Consider the following 15059-nt stretch of genomic DNA (forward strand, 5'->3'; position numbering starts at 1 on the left):
ATGTTGAGTTTTATGCCAGCTATTTCACTCTCCTTTTTCACCCTCATCAACAGGCTCTTTAGTTCATCTTCACTTTCTGCCATTAGAGTGGTGTCATCTGCATATCTGAGGTTGTTGATATTTCTCCCAGAAATCTTGCTTCCAGCTTGCGCTTTATCCACCCTGGCATTTTATATGCTCTGCATATAAGTTAAATAAGCAGGGTGACAATATACAGCCTTGACACACTCCTTTCACAAATTTGAACCTCTCCATGTCCCGTTTAACTGTCACTTCCTGATCTGCATACAGGTTTCTCAGGAGACAGGGAAGGTGGTCTGGTATTCCCTTCTCTTTAAGAATTTTTCAGTTTGTGGTGATCCACACAGTCAAAGGTTCTAACATAGTCAATGAAGCAGTATATGTTTTTCTGGAATTCCCTTGCTTTTTCTATGATCCAGGGGATGCTGGAAATTTGATTTCTGGTACCTCTGCTTTTTCTAAATCCAGCTTGTATATCTGGAAGTCCTCGGTTCACATACAATTAAAGCCTTGAAGGATTTTGAGCGTAATCTTGCTAGCATGTCAAATAAGCACAATCGTACAGTAGTTTGAACATACTTTGGCATTGCCCTTCTTTGAGATTGGAATGAAAGCTGTCCTTTTCCAGTCGTGAGTTTTCCAAATTTGCTGGCATATTGAGGAGTGCAGAACTTTAAAACAGCATCATCTTTTAGGATTTGAAATAGCTCTGCTGGAATTCCATCACCTCCCCTAACTTTGTTCATAGTACTGGTTCCTAAGGCCCACTTGACATCACACTCCAGGACATCTGGCTCTAGGAGAGTGACCACACGATCATGGTTATCTGGGTCATTAAGACCTTTTTCGTACAGTTCTGTGCATTCTTGCCACCTCTTCTTAATCTCATCTGCTTCTGTTAGGTCCTTGCTATTTCTGTCCTTCATTGTGCTCATCTTTGCCTGAAATGTTCCCGTGGTATCTCTTAAAGAGATCTCTGGTGTTTCTTGAAGAGATCTCTAGTCTTTCCCATTCTATTGTTTTCATCTATTTCTTTGCATTGTTCACTTAAGAAGGCTTTCTTATCTCTCCTTGCTATTCTTTAAAACTCTGCATTCAAATGGATATATGTTTTCTTTTCTCCTTTGCCTTTCTCAGCTTTTTGTAAGGCCTCCTCAGACAACCACTTTGCCTTTTTGCATTTCTTTTTCTGTGGAATGGTTTGGGTCACCGCCTCCTATGCAGTGTTACGAACCTCCGTCCATAGTTCTTCAGGCACTCTGTCTACCCGATCTAATTCTTTGAATCTATTTGTCACCTCCGCTGGGTAATCATAAAGGATTTGATTTAGTTCATACCTGAATGCTCTAATGTTTTTCCCTACTTTCTTCAATCTAAGTCTGAATTTTGCAATAAGGCTCTCATGATCTGAGCCACAGTCTCATTTTGATATTGACCAACTGGGGATGTCCATCTCTGGCGATGTGTCGAGTATCTCTTGTGTAGCTGGAAGAGAGTGTTTGCTATGACCAGTGTGTTCTCTTGGCAAAACTCTTGTTAGCCTTTGCCCAGCTTCCTTTTGTATTCCAAGGCCAAACTTGCCTGCTACTCCAGGTATCTCCTGACGTCTGTCTGTTGCATTCCAATCCCCTATGATAAAAAGGGGATCTTTTTTTGGCGTTAGTTCTAGAATTATTTAATAGAGTCGAATGTATTTTCAGACCACAAACTGTACGCCCCTGATAGTCACTAGCAGAGTAGGTCCTAGTACAGCATATGTGCAGAGCTGCGGAGGTGGGAATGGGCTCTGCGTCATCGCGGGTGTCATCAGCCTTCCTCCCCAGCTTGTCACCACTGGCTGGCGGAGGAAGGAGCAGCTTCCACCTTCCACGCTTCTCAGCACTTTCTGATTTAACAGCCTGTGATTCTGGCTTCGAAGTGGGCACGAAGGCGGCCAGGAAGTGTTCTTCTACCTTTTGCTGCCCTGCTCCATTTCCTGTGCAGAGAAGGTGCCAGAGAAGCAATTCGGTTTCCACTCAACCCACAGCATCTCACATCAGAGTTGGCAGAAGCACAGCTTGAACCAATACAGGTTGGGCTTGGAAAACCGAGAGGGAAAGTGGTACGTGGATCCACTGGAGCAACCTGGTTTGTCCGCTTCTGATTCAGACCTAGCACTGTGGCTCCTAGCGGATTCCCTTCCTGCCTTGCTGGCTTTCCCCTTTCTCCCAGGAAAGTCAAGTTGTCTTGGAGTTTTCTCGGTAGTCCTCCTCCTTGGCAGTTGGTTGCCTTCTCAGTAGCATCCAGACTGGCAAGAACAGAGAGGCTTAAATTGCAAAAGATGAATTTACCAATGCCAGAGGCAAGAGATCAGGTGCTGGTATTGAATATAAATTATACTCAAGAAGGAAGATTCAGATAACTTGAAGTTAGAAAGCAAGACAGGGAATTACTGTTATTTAATTACTTCATTTTTTTTCTTTTTTTTTATTAGTTGGAGGCTAATTACTTTACAACATTGCAGTGGTTTTTGTCATACATTGATATGAATTAGCCATGGATTTACATGTACTCCCCATCCCGATCCCCCCTCCCACCTCCCTCTCCACCCGATCCCTCTGGGTCTTCCCAGTGCACCAGGCCCGAGCACTTGTCTCATGCATCCAACCTGGGCTGGTGATCTGTTTCACCCTAGATAATATACATGTTTCGATGCTGTTCTCTTGAAACATCCCACCCTCGCCTTCTCCCACAGAGTCCACAAGTCTGTTCTGTACATCTGAGTCTCTTTTTCTGTTTTGCATATAGGGTTATCGTTACCATCTTTCTAAATTCCATATATATGTGTTAGTATACTGTAATGGTCTTTATCTTTCTGGCTTACTTCGCTCTGTATAATGGGCTCCAGTTTCATCCATCTCATTAGAACTGATTCAAATGAATTCTTTTTAATGGCTGAGTAATATTCCATGGTGTATATGTACCATAGCTTCCTCATCCATTCGTCTGCTGATGGGCATCTAGGTTGCTTCCGTGTCCTGGCTATTATAAACAGTGCTGCGACGAACATTGGGGTTCACATGTCTCTTTCAGATCTGGTTTCCTCGGTGTGTATGCCCAGAAGTGGGATTGTTGGGTCATATGGCAGTTCTGTTTCCAGTTTTTTAAGAAATCTCCACACTGTTTTCCGTAGCGGCTGTACTAGTCTGCATTCCCACCAACAGTGTAAGAAGGTTCCCTTTTCTCCACACCCTCTCCAGCATTTGTTGCTTGTAGACTTTTGGATAGCAGCCATCCTGACTGGCGTGTAATGGTACCTCATTGTGGTTTTGATTTGCATTTCTCTGATAATGAGTGATGTTGAGCATCTTTTCATGTGTTTGTTAGCCATCTGTATGTCTGGAGAAATGTCTGTTTAGTTCTTTGGCCCATTTTTTGATTGGGTCATTTATTTTTCTGAAATTGAGCTTCAGGAGTTGCTTGTATATTTTTGAGATTAATCCTTTGTCTGTTGCTTCGTTTGCTATTATTTTCTCCCAATCTGAGGGCTGTCTTTTCACCTTGCTTATAGTTTCCTTTGTTGTGCAAAAGCTTTTAAGTTTCATTAGGTCCCATTTGTTTATTTTTGCTTTTGTTTCTAAAATTCTGGGATGTGGGTCATAGAGGATCCTGCTGTGATTTATGTCGGAGAGTGTTTTGCCTATGTTCTCCTCTAGGAGTTTTATAGTTTCTGGTCTTACGTTTAGATCTTTAATCCATCATGTGTTGCAAATGATGAAATGCAGTGCAGTCAAAGAAGGAACTTGGAAAGTAGGCTGAGGTTAAAAAATTCAACAGAAAAGTAAGTATCATGATGTTTTGAATAAATTAAATGTAAATACAAATATGCACATAGACCTTTTTTTCCAGAGAGAAAAGAGGGGAAAGGAAGGGGCTTCTATTTTTAATTTACAACTTTTATGTACAATTTGACTTTGCTAACCATAGAAGAGACATTTCTTTTTAACATAAAAAGAATAAATGGGTTGTTCAGATTTGTACCTTTCAAATTTGTACCTCCATAGTCTTTATATTGTATAGAAAAGCTAGTAAATGCTATTTTTTAAAATACACTAATTCAATTGAAACTTTTTATTTCCTTTCATAGGCAAGTGTATGATTAATACCTGCTCTGAAAGCTTCTCTCTCAACAGTTCTATAAATGTAACTTAGTCCCCAAGCCAACCTTTGAGTGCTTCCGTGCAGTGTAAGCAGCCATACAGAGGGCCTTAGGGTACTATCAACAGCTGGTGAGAAAAAGTAGAATTGTGGTTCAGGAGTTACCAAGAGCTATTCCAGATGACCAAGTTTGTTCTGGGTGAAACCTTCACATTCTTTTCAGAAATACTGGCTTCTAAGTTGGAATTCCTGTGATTTCTATCACAAATGATGTTATTAAAACCACCTGATCTAGGGACTTCCCTGGTAGTCCAGTGGCTAAAACTCTGTGCTCCCAATGCAGGGGGTTTGATCCTTGGTTAGGGAACTAGATCCCACGTGCCACAACTAAAGATCCTACATGCTGGAACTAAGACCCAAGACAGCCAAATAAATAAATAAGTTAAAAAAAAACTGATCTGGCAGCTTTGCTCATTTTTTTTTCCTACTGCTATTTTTCAAATCTAAATGCAAATCTGCTTTAATATGCTAAACCAGCCCGTTTTGCTTTCTGACTTCTGGAAGAAATTGGAGTAAGTCACAATGCATCAGATGAAGGCGATGCTGAAACACGAAGCATGTACAGACTCCCCAGTGTCAAGCCTGCTCATGAACACCTTGAATGAAAAGCCCTTCTCTAAGACATCGCGCATGAGATATTTTTATCATCTAACCACCACCTAGCTCTGTGTGCCCTTTTTTTTTCCCCTTTCTGGTTCCTCACTGTCCTTGGAGCCTTTTATTATCCCCACCTAAATGAAATCCTCTGCCTTTTCTGAATCTCACCCACCTTCTAAGCCAGCTTGGAGCACCCCCTCCAGCCCTCAGTGATGTCTGACTGAGCTCCAAGGAGGTGATAGTTGAAAAGCAGAGGAAGTGGAAGCCAGCAGGTTGGGCTGGGGCCCAATTTTGGAAGCTATTTGGAAGCTAAGCTCTTGGCCTTCATTCTGTAGTGAAAACTCTATCAGGTGGCGGCGGTTGTTATTCAGTCGCTAAGTCACATCCAATTCTGCCGCCCTGTGAACTGCAGCACATCAGGTTTCCCTGTCCTTCACTGTCTCCCAGACCTTGCTCAGATCCATGTCCATGGAGTCAGTGATGCCATCCAACCATCTCATCCTCTGCCACCCCTTTCTCCTTTGGCCTTCAGTCTTTCCCAGCATCAAGGTCTTTTCCAGTGAATCAGCTCTTCACGTCAGGTGGCCAAAGTATTGGAGCTTCAGCTTCAGCATCAGTCCTTCCAATGAACATTCAGAGTTGATTTCTTTTAGGATTGATTCGTTTGGTCACCTTGCAGTCCACGGGACTCTCAAGAGTCTTCTCCAGCACGGTGATTTAAAAGCATCAGTTCTTCAGCACTCAGCCTTTATGGACCACCTCTTACATCCCTGTATGACAACTGGAAAAACCATAGCTTTGCCTGTAGAGACATTTGTTGGCGAAGTAATGCCTCTGCTTTTTAATATACTGTCTAGGTTTGTCATAGCTTTTCTTTCAAGGCGCAATGTATTTTACCTTCAGGCTAAGGATAGCTTTTCATTGTCAATACAAGATCTAGAAAATAAAGTGACTTAAACAAATTAGGTTTTTGTTTTGTTTTTTTGCCAACAGCAAACATGCTAATACTTGTTCAGCAGCTTAAAAATGGCAGGGTCATTTCTGTTATTCCCATCACCTCTTTGTCATCGTTGCCTCCTGGTTATAAGGTGAATGGATGCTCTACTTTGAACATCACATCGAGATTCAAGGCAGAAAGAAAAAGACAGGAGGGTCTGCTCCTCATCTAGGAGCTTTCACAAACCCCACCAGCAATTTCAGTTTTCAGCTTTTCAGCCAGAGCTGTGCTTTGTGGCCAATCAGGGTTCTATTAGAAAGAAGCATCAGAGAATGTATCTTTCTTGGATAACCAGCACAGATCTGCACAGAGCCTTCCCTGTGCAAGCTGGCACTATGAATTTCCACACAAGAAACAGCGTATCAAGCATTTCCCCCAGTTTATTAAACAATAAAGCATAGTTTCTGCCTTGCCTCTCATGAGATTATCAGTATTTAGAACTTTTGAAAATAAACATTCTAAAAGTCACATAAGATACAATGAAGTCAAATGCTCCATAATGTGGGGCAGCCTTGGAGTGTAGCAAAAGTCAGAGCAAGAACTGTGTTGAAGGTAGGATAACTAGAAGAGATTTTAGGGAAAAGAGACTTGAGCTGGACTATGAAAAATGATCTGGATTCCATATGATACCATAATGGCGGATACATGACGTTATACATTTTTCAAAACCCAAAGCAACACCAAGCATGAACGTTAATGTGAACTGTAGACTTCAGCTGATGATGAGGTGTCAGTGTAGGTTCATCATTGAAACAAATGTCCCACTCGGTGAAGGAGGTTGATGGTGGGAGAAAGTGTGTCTGTGTAGAGGCAGAGGGTACATGGGAGTTCTCTAAACTTTCTGCACAATTTTTAGGTAAACCAAAAATCTCAAAAATAAAGACTATTTTAAAAAAATGGTAAGATGGATTAAATAGTTGGAGAGATGGTGAGACTGGTGATCCAAGGAGAGAAGAAAAACTATTCATAACAAGGTCACAAATGTAGAAATGACTACAGCATCAGACAGCATGGTGAGACTGGGTTGACCAGTCATGTTAAAACAACCTTTAAGTTAAATGTTCAGTAGTTACCTGGAATGAATTGGAATGACTTTTAACCTTTCACTATTTACCATTCATTCCTATTGAGTTTGCCAATGTTAACATAAAAAAGTTTAAAGTTAAGTATTTTACTATTTTCTGCAGAGGAGGAATGATTAATGATTAATATTCTGCAACCATGTATATATGGGAAGAACAGATTACTCATTTATTCAACTAATACAGGATTAAAATTACTTTCACGTTTCATTGCAAAACTGATATTTAAAACTAAATCTACTGCTTATTTGGGACTCTTTCTAAGAATTGTACACTTACTACCTTGATAATTTTACTTTATATTTAAGTACAAAATCTTTTCTGTTTTGTGGCCCAAAATAAGCATTTTTTAAAACTCTGGCATTAGCCATTTTAGTTTTCTTTCAAGTTAAGTTGTAATCCTGTTAAAAGTAAAAGCAGCTTCTTTGAGTTTGTGACTTTAATTAAGGGGAGTAAAATAAAGTCGAGTTCTAATTATTTTTCTTTTATTAATTATTTAAACAGTTGCTTTTAATTACACACCGAATTTAATTGAATTGGATCTAATTTGATCAGCTCCCTATCCAGCTGTTGAAATGTAGACAATTAACTGCAATCTGTAATTTACCATTTCTCAGTGATACTGGAAAACAGTATCGTTAGGGTTTTCACCCTTTTTCTATATTTTGCCCTGTACTTTGCTTAATCATAAACATTATTCATATTACAGGGCAGAGATCATTTGTGAAACGGCTTGCACTGTGACTAGTAAATATGGCCAGGAAAATACGTCGCCCACAGGGATGAAAAGGCTTACCTTTTAATCTGGTTATATTCATACAAGTGAAAAATACAGCATTTTCTCTGTTGATTATAGTGTTGCCTCCATCCAGCTGGAGGAAGGCTTTTGTTTATCTTTTGTTGACTTTTAAATAAAAGCCTCTTGGGTGGAATTTAAAGTGTGTAGTGAGTGTTTACTTCTGTTGGCTAAATGTATCAGGAGGACTTTGTAACACAAATCAAGAAGCTGCTTTTGGTGATAAACAAAACAGCTTGAGAAATAATTCTCAGTCATTTCCACAAAATACAGGGAACATGTGCTTTTCTGAAATGCTTTTCATTTCAGCTAAGATGGATTTTTTTTTTTTTTGGCTTTTTAACAAACATATTATCAGAACATATCTATTAAGTTGCTTTGGAAAAAAGACTGGAGTTCACAAAACTCTCAAAGATGAAATGCCTGTTGCACAGAGTGTCTGATGTTTCCAGCCGGAGACTGTACTGTTCTCAGGCTTTGTCCCAGGCAGTATAGGTGGTACTCTGTTGTATTGGAGATTGACCCTCTGTTCCCCAGATATTCACTATTAACTGGTGGTGGTGGTTTAGTCGTTAAATCATGCCCGACTCTTGTGTTCCCATGGACTGTAGCCTGCCAGGCTCCTCTGTCTGTGGTATTCTCCAGGCAAGAACACTGGAGTGGGTTGCTATTTAAGTGAAAGTCGCTCAGTCGTGTCTGGCTCTTTGCGACACCATGGCCTGAATTCTCCAGGCCAGAATACTCTAGTGGGTAGCCTTTCCCTTCTCCAGGAGATCTTCCCAACCCAGGGATCAAACCCAGGACTCCTGCATTGCAGGTGGATGCTTTACCAGCTGAGCCGCAAGGGAAGCCCTCACTATAAGTGGTACTGAGCAAACCTTTCTATTATGTGGCTGCCAAAACAGTCATTTGATTTTGAGTCTTGCCTAACACATTGTCAGCACCATCCTAGAATTATGTTAGTTTTTGATTTCTGACGCGGAGTGATGTAACTGTGATTTGACAGTTCTTTTGGTCACCTTTTTTCTACCATATCTGCTGGAGAAGGAATAGGCTACCCACTCCAGTGTTCTTGGGTTCCCCTTCTGGCTCAGCTGGTAAAGAATCTGCCTGTGATGTGGGAGACCTGAGTTCAGACCTGGGTTGGGAAGATCCCCTGGAGAAGGGAATGGCTACCCACTCCAGTATTCTGGCCATGAGAAGTCGCAAAGAGTCAGACAGAATGAGCGACTTTCACTTTTTCACCATCTTAGCCACCTTCAAAAAGTGAGCAAATGTATACTTGTCATAATACTTTCTCTTCTTGGGCTTTTGCCACAGTTTGTTTGGGGTACACTATCTACAATTTCTTGTTCTCTTGTTTCCTTCTTCATGCGTTTTATTCAGTGTCAATTCTATGCCAAATGGTGGGCTAAATACTAAAGGTACGGAGCTGATAAAGATGAAGGTACCATCCTTGCCCTCAAGTTCCTCGGGTTTGGTAGAAATTATCGTAGTTCTGGAAGCACCTGGCCAAGTGTCAAAGACTAAATTAGCCTGTCACTCCCCTTACTTGGAGAGCATCTATGGTTCTTCAAGGTCAGAATATGATGTCTGTGTATGTGTGTGTGTGTGTGTGTGTGTGTGTGTGTTCAGTTGCTTAGTCATTTCTGACTCTTTGCAACACCATAGACTGTAGCCCGCCAGGCTCCTCTGTCCATGGGATTTCCCAGGCAAGAATACTGGAATGGGTTGCCATCTCCTTCTCCAGGGGATCTTCCTGGCCCAGGGATCGAACCTGTGTCTCCTGCTTGGCAGGTGGATTCTTCACCACTGAGCCACCTGAGAATTTAAGTATGATGTCTATGATTAGATATCAACTCTTTGGAGTAAACAAGTAGCTTACTCCTTATCCCTTAAAAATATCTTGGTAACTTGGTAGAATTATCTGTTGCAATTATTTAAATAATATTTATATCTTCCCTATTGTGTACTTTGGCAAACAAAATGGATTTTTATAGAAAAGATTATGTTGGTATTTTATCTTGTTGAGGACAACACTTCAGTGCAACTGAAGTTTCTTTCTGGAAGTTGATTGATTACGAACTGTTAATAAACACCAACATGTGTCTGTTCCATTCTTCATGCCTTATTGTCAGTTTTGTAGATGAGTGATGTTTTCGGTGGATTCTGTTCCCATACATCACATAACTTCGCACAGTGTTTGGTTTATATTGATATTTGTAAAATCAGTGTCTCTACATTGGATTTGTATTATCTCAGTATTGGACAGATTTCTTTGTTTTTTGGATGAATATCATTTTCCATAACTGTCATAACTTAATTTCTTCATAATGAAAAATGATCAGAAAGGGATTTTCAATCACTATTCATTGTTGCTGGATGAGCTCCCTCTAAATTTTAAAACCTCCACAGGGTCTTACAAGCCTCTAATGTAGTCTAGTGGGGCTGCTGAGTCATTAGTTTTTGTTCTATTTGGAATGTGTGAAATGCAAAAAAAAAAAAAAGTCTTAATTGAGTCATTTCTGTCAATACGAATAAGGAGGATGCAGTGTATGTCCCAGATACACATTATCATCAAATGTTCTCATTTAATTGCATTTGTTTTTGCAATAAGAAGTGAGCAAGAGTGCTGGATAAATGGTTCATTGTTCTTATTGTTGCATCAATTTAAATGTGACCAGATGTCGCACCATACCACAAAGTGGGTCTGTTCTGGTGCAGAAGGGTAAATCAGACTGCAGTGTTTCTCAGCATCTCTAGTTACATATGTTGCCATGGTGCAGTACCTGTAAGTTTGCATAGTGAAGTGACTGCTTCCTAGTTTTGCCTATGAAAGAGTAAAGATACTCATCAGCACCTACCCACATCACCTGCCTGTGTATCACCTTCAGAAACACCCCACCTGTTTCCCAGCCAGGCACTGTTCCTCCATTCTCTACTTCCTCTTCTGCTCACTGCTCCTGCTTCCTGGAGCCTGTGGCTGAGTCTCCATTTCCTGCAGGGTCTGAAGCCGGGGAGACTGGAGCACCCACGCAGGGTCCCTGTGCAGTGCCGCCCCCTGTCCGGGCTCCCACGAGGACAGCCACACCGACCCTGCTCATCCTCGGCTCCCTGATGCTTCAGCTGCAGACAGAAGTTTCAAAACACACTCACTCGTGTCACTTTCCTCCCTTAATAGTTAAATAATCATCTCTTGGTACAGGTTAAGGGAAAGTGGGAACATCTGCATAATTATTAAATTGTGCAGAAAGTGGAGTTCTCAAGATGTGGTTTTAGTTGGATTTCCTTTTTATTAAGATGATAACCTTTTTGAATACATTTCCAGCGGGCTTGTGGGGCCTTGCCTTTCATTTACCCGGAATCTGCTGAAGCTAGATTAGCTCGCAGCTTGAAGTGCCATCTGGCACTCTTGTGACTTCCTGTTGCCTTCATCACAAATTCCAAGCTCTTGGAACCTGAGGGGGCGCTGACCTTGGGCTGTTGGTCTTATTTTCACCTGCCTGCCTTCCTACACCCCCTGCCTGACGGGATGGTCCCTGGATGCACTCTGTCTCTGTACCTCGGTATTTTTGCACATGCCCTGCCCCCGCCAGGAGGATTTTCGGCATCCCCTCACGTATCCATTTTCTCTCCATTCCTCAAAATCTTTATTCAGTGACATTCCCATCTCTACTACCCCCTGTAGTAAGGCCTCCCACCTCTGATTCCCTATAACACTGTATCATTTATTTGGTTACTAGTCCTCTGTAGTGTATCGATTCTTGAAAACTCATTTGGTCTGTTGTTGTAAATCCCTATATTTGCATATTGTCTCCACCAATGAGGATCTTGCAGGTAGATGCTATGTCCTCAGTTCAGTTCAGATGCTCAGTCATGTCTGACTTTGTGACCCCATGGACTGCAGCACACCAGGCTTCCCTGTCTATCACCAACTCCCGGAGCTTGCTCAAACTCATGTTCATTCAGTCGGTGATGCCATCCAACTATCTCATCCTCTGTTTTCCCCTGCTCCTCCAGCCTTCAATCTTTCCCAGCATCAGGGTCTTTTCTAATGAGTCAGCTCTTTGTATCAGATAGCCAAACTATTGGAGCTTCAGCTTCAGCCTCAGTCTTTCCAATGAATATTCAGCTTGCAGTCCAAAGGACTCTCGAGAGTCTTCTCCAACACCACAGTTCAAAAGCATCAATTCTTCAGTGCTCAGCTTTCTTTATGGTCCAACTCTCATACGTGACTACTGGAAAAACCATAGCTTTGACTAGGTGGACCTTTGTTGGCAAAGTAATGCCTCTGTTTTTTAATATGTTGTCTAGGTTGGTCATAACTTTTCTCCCAAGGAGCAAGCATCTTTTAATTTCATAGCTGGAGTCACTATCTGCAGTGATTTTGGAGCCCAAGAAAATAAAATCTGTCACTGTTTCCATTGTTTCCCCATCTATTTGCCTTGAAGTAATGGGACCGGATGCCATGATCTTTGTTTTTTGAATATTGAGTTTTAAGCCAGCTTTTTCGCTCTCCTTTTTCACTTTCATCAAGAGGCTCTTTAGTTCTCTTTCTGCCATAAGTGTGGTGTCATCTGCATAGCTGAGGTTATTGATATTTCTCCCAGCAATCTTGATTCCAGCTGGTGCTTCATCCAACCTGGCATTTCGCATGATGCACTCTGCATGTAAGTTAAATAAGCAGGGTGACAATATACATCCTTGATGCTACATTGATGTACTCCTTTCCCAACTTGGAACCAGTCTGTTTTTCCATGTCTAGTACTAACTGTTGCTTCTTGACCTGCATACAAATTTCTCAGGAGGCAGGTAAGGTTGTCTGGTATTCCCATCTCTTTCAAAATTTTCCAAAGTTTATTGTGATTCACACAGTCAAAGGCTTTGGTGTAGTCAATAAAGCAGAAGTAGATGTTTTTCTGGAACTCTCTTGCTTTTTCAGTGATGTGGTGGATGTTGGCAATTTGATCTCTGGTTCCTCTGCCTTTTCTAAAACCAGCTTGACTATCTGGAAGTTCTCGGTTACTTACTGTTGAAGCCTGGCTTGGAGAAATTTTGACCATTACTTTGCTAGCATGTGAGATGAGTGCAATGGTGCAGTAGTTTGAACATTCTTTGGCATTACCTTTCTTTGGGATTGGAATGAAAACTGACCTTTTCCAGTCTTGTGGCCACTGCCGAGTTTTCCAAATATGCAGGCATATTGAGTGCAGCACTTTAACAGCATCATCTTTTAGGATTTGAAATAGCTCAGCTGGAATTCCGTCACCTCCCCTAACTTTGTTCATAGTGATGCTTCCTAAGGCCCAGTTGACTTCACACTCCAGGATGTGTGGCTGTAGGTGAGTGATCACACCATCGTGATTATCTGAGTTGTGAAGATCTTTTTTGTACAGTTCTTCTGTGTATTCTTGCCACCTCTTCTTAATATCTTCTGCTTCTATTAGGTCCCTACCATTTCTGTCCTTTATTGAGCCCATCTTTGCATGAAATATTCCCTTGATATCTCTAATTTTCTTGAAGAGATCTCTAGTCTTCCCCATTCTATTGTTTTCTTCTTTTTGTTTGCATTGATCACCGAGGAAGGCTTTCTTATCTCTCCTTGCTATTCTTTGGAACTCTGCATTCTGATAGGTATATCTTTCCTTTTCTCCTTTGCCTTTCACTTCTCTTTTTTTTCTCAGCTATTTGGAAGACCTCCTCAGACAACCATTTTGCCTTTTTGCGTTTCTTTTTCTTGGGGATGGTCTTGATTAGCATGTCACATACAATGTCATGATGCTAGGTCCTACAGTCTTTGTATTCTTAGCACATGGCACAGTGGCCAGCCCATAGAAGTGTCTGTAAATTTTTACTGAAAACATTATGTAACATTTCTGAGCCTGGGAATACTGTGGTTCCATTGACAGTAAGAAGGAGACCGGGTTGGCTCATTTTGTGAGGACGGTTAGTTCAACTTTTGACATAGTTTCAAGTGATAGCAAAGATACATGAGCATATATTCCTAGGGGTGGAAGACTGTTTATAAATGCAAAGCATATTTGTAAATCCAGACTGGAAAATGACTGAGGTCAAGATTGTGCTTTAGGCCATAATGGGGGAGAATATTTCTGCAAGGAGAGAAATTACTGGGGGAAATCAAAGCTCCCTAGAATTAGAGGTCTGGAAAAGGAAAAAGTTGTAGAAAAGATGTATTGTTCACTTAAGATTTTCCCAATACTGAGCACAAGGTGTCCCACGGAGTAGGGTATCAACTGAATAAATGTGAAGAAAACTGAAATAATGTAGAAGATTAAACCTAGGTTTCTCTAGTTCTGACTCCCATGAGCTTTGATCATTCCTACACAACTTCACAAACAATTAGGAGGAATTTAAACTGAAAAGCTCTCTCCATGTGGAATAATCAGAAAAGTCATTAGAAGTTACGAGATTGCATTATGACTTTCTTATTCTAATGCAAGTTTTATAAATAATGTTATATAAAACATTTAATAGCAATGACTTAAGTGTTACAATATTCCTGGCAGCTCTTTTAGAATAAATTTTAACTGTCAAATAAATAAGCAAAAGGATTTCATACAGGAGAACATTAGGTGAAACACTCTGAATTACCTGAGAATCTCCCAAGAGTTCTCTTTAATCTTCAGATGTTGTGATTTTAAACCAGTAACGTTCTTTAGTTGTCATAGTTGTATTCTGTAATCTGATTTTCATATAACTTATCTGTGATTCAGGTTCTGTGAGTCACTGTGAAGGACTCAGCTTAACATATAGTCATACTTGTGCCTAAGATTTATCGTAGGAGAAAGACATAAAGCAAAATCAGACCTTTCTGAGAACACACTGGCAAGCCTGGAATGTTAACTTTTCTTTCTGCCCAGGTAGACTGATGCTATGAGACATATGAAGTTGCAATGTTCAGCCATTTTTTACTACAAAAAAAAAAAATTTGTGTGCAGTTCAGCCTCTGGTTCTGTGATCTGGTTTACTCCCCAAAGGTATGTGTGTAGCCTGGGGACTTGATTCCACAAAGTCCAACCCATACTGAGCAGGGCTAAAGTTTTGCTCTTTCCCAGCCCATATGCCATACTTGATTTAAAACAGTGACAGAAATATATTATTTTTGTGGGGGTTAAGACCACCTGTGATTGAGTTTAAGCTCAACATGGTCCCTAAAGTTGTAGTCATAAATGTCTTATAAGAGCATTTTGACTCAATGAAGCATTTGTTGGACCAGTTATCTTCATCACATGAGAGAAGGCACTTCAACCAGCCCCTACAGTGAAACTTAGACCGAAAGCAGAGAGAACCCCATGACCTTCATGGAAAGACCTTGCAAGGAGTGTATTAGTAGTGAGTCATAAAGAAG

At 40.9% G+C, this 15059-nt stretch overlaps 1 protein-coding gene across 6 annotated transcripts in view; it reads left to right on the top strand.

Annotated features, from left to right (window-relative positions):
* Nucleotides 1-15059, top strand: part of MAP7 (microtubule associated protein 7) — a 171018-nt gene that overhangs the window by 91303 nt on the left and 64656 nt on the right. The window lies entirely within an intron of this gene.

Source organism: Odocoileus virginianus, chromosome 34 (assembly GCF_023699985.2).
Source record: "Odocoileus virginianus isolate 20LAN1187 ecotype Illinois chromosome 34, Ovbor_1.2, whole genome shotgun sequence".
In the NCBI taxonomy this organism is placed as follows: domain Eukaryota; kingdom Metazoa; phylum Chordata; class Mammalia; order Artiodactyla; family Cervidae; genus Odocoileus; species Odocoileus virginianus.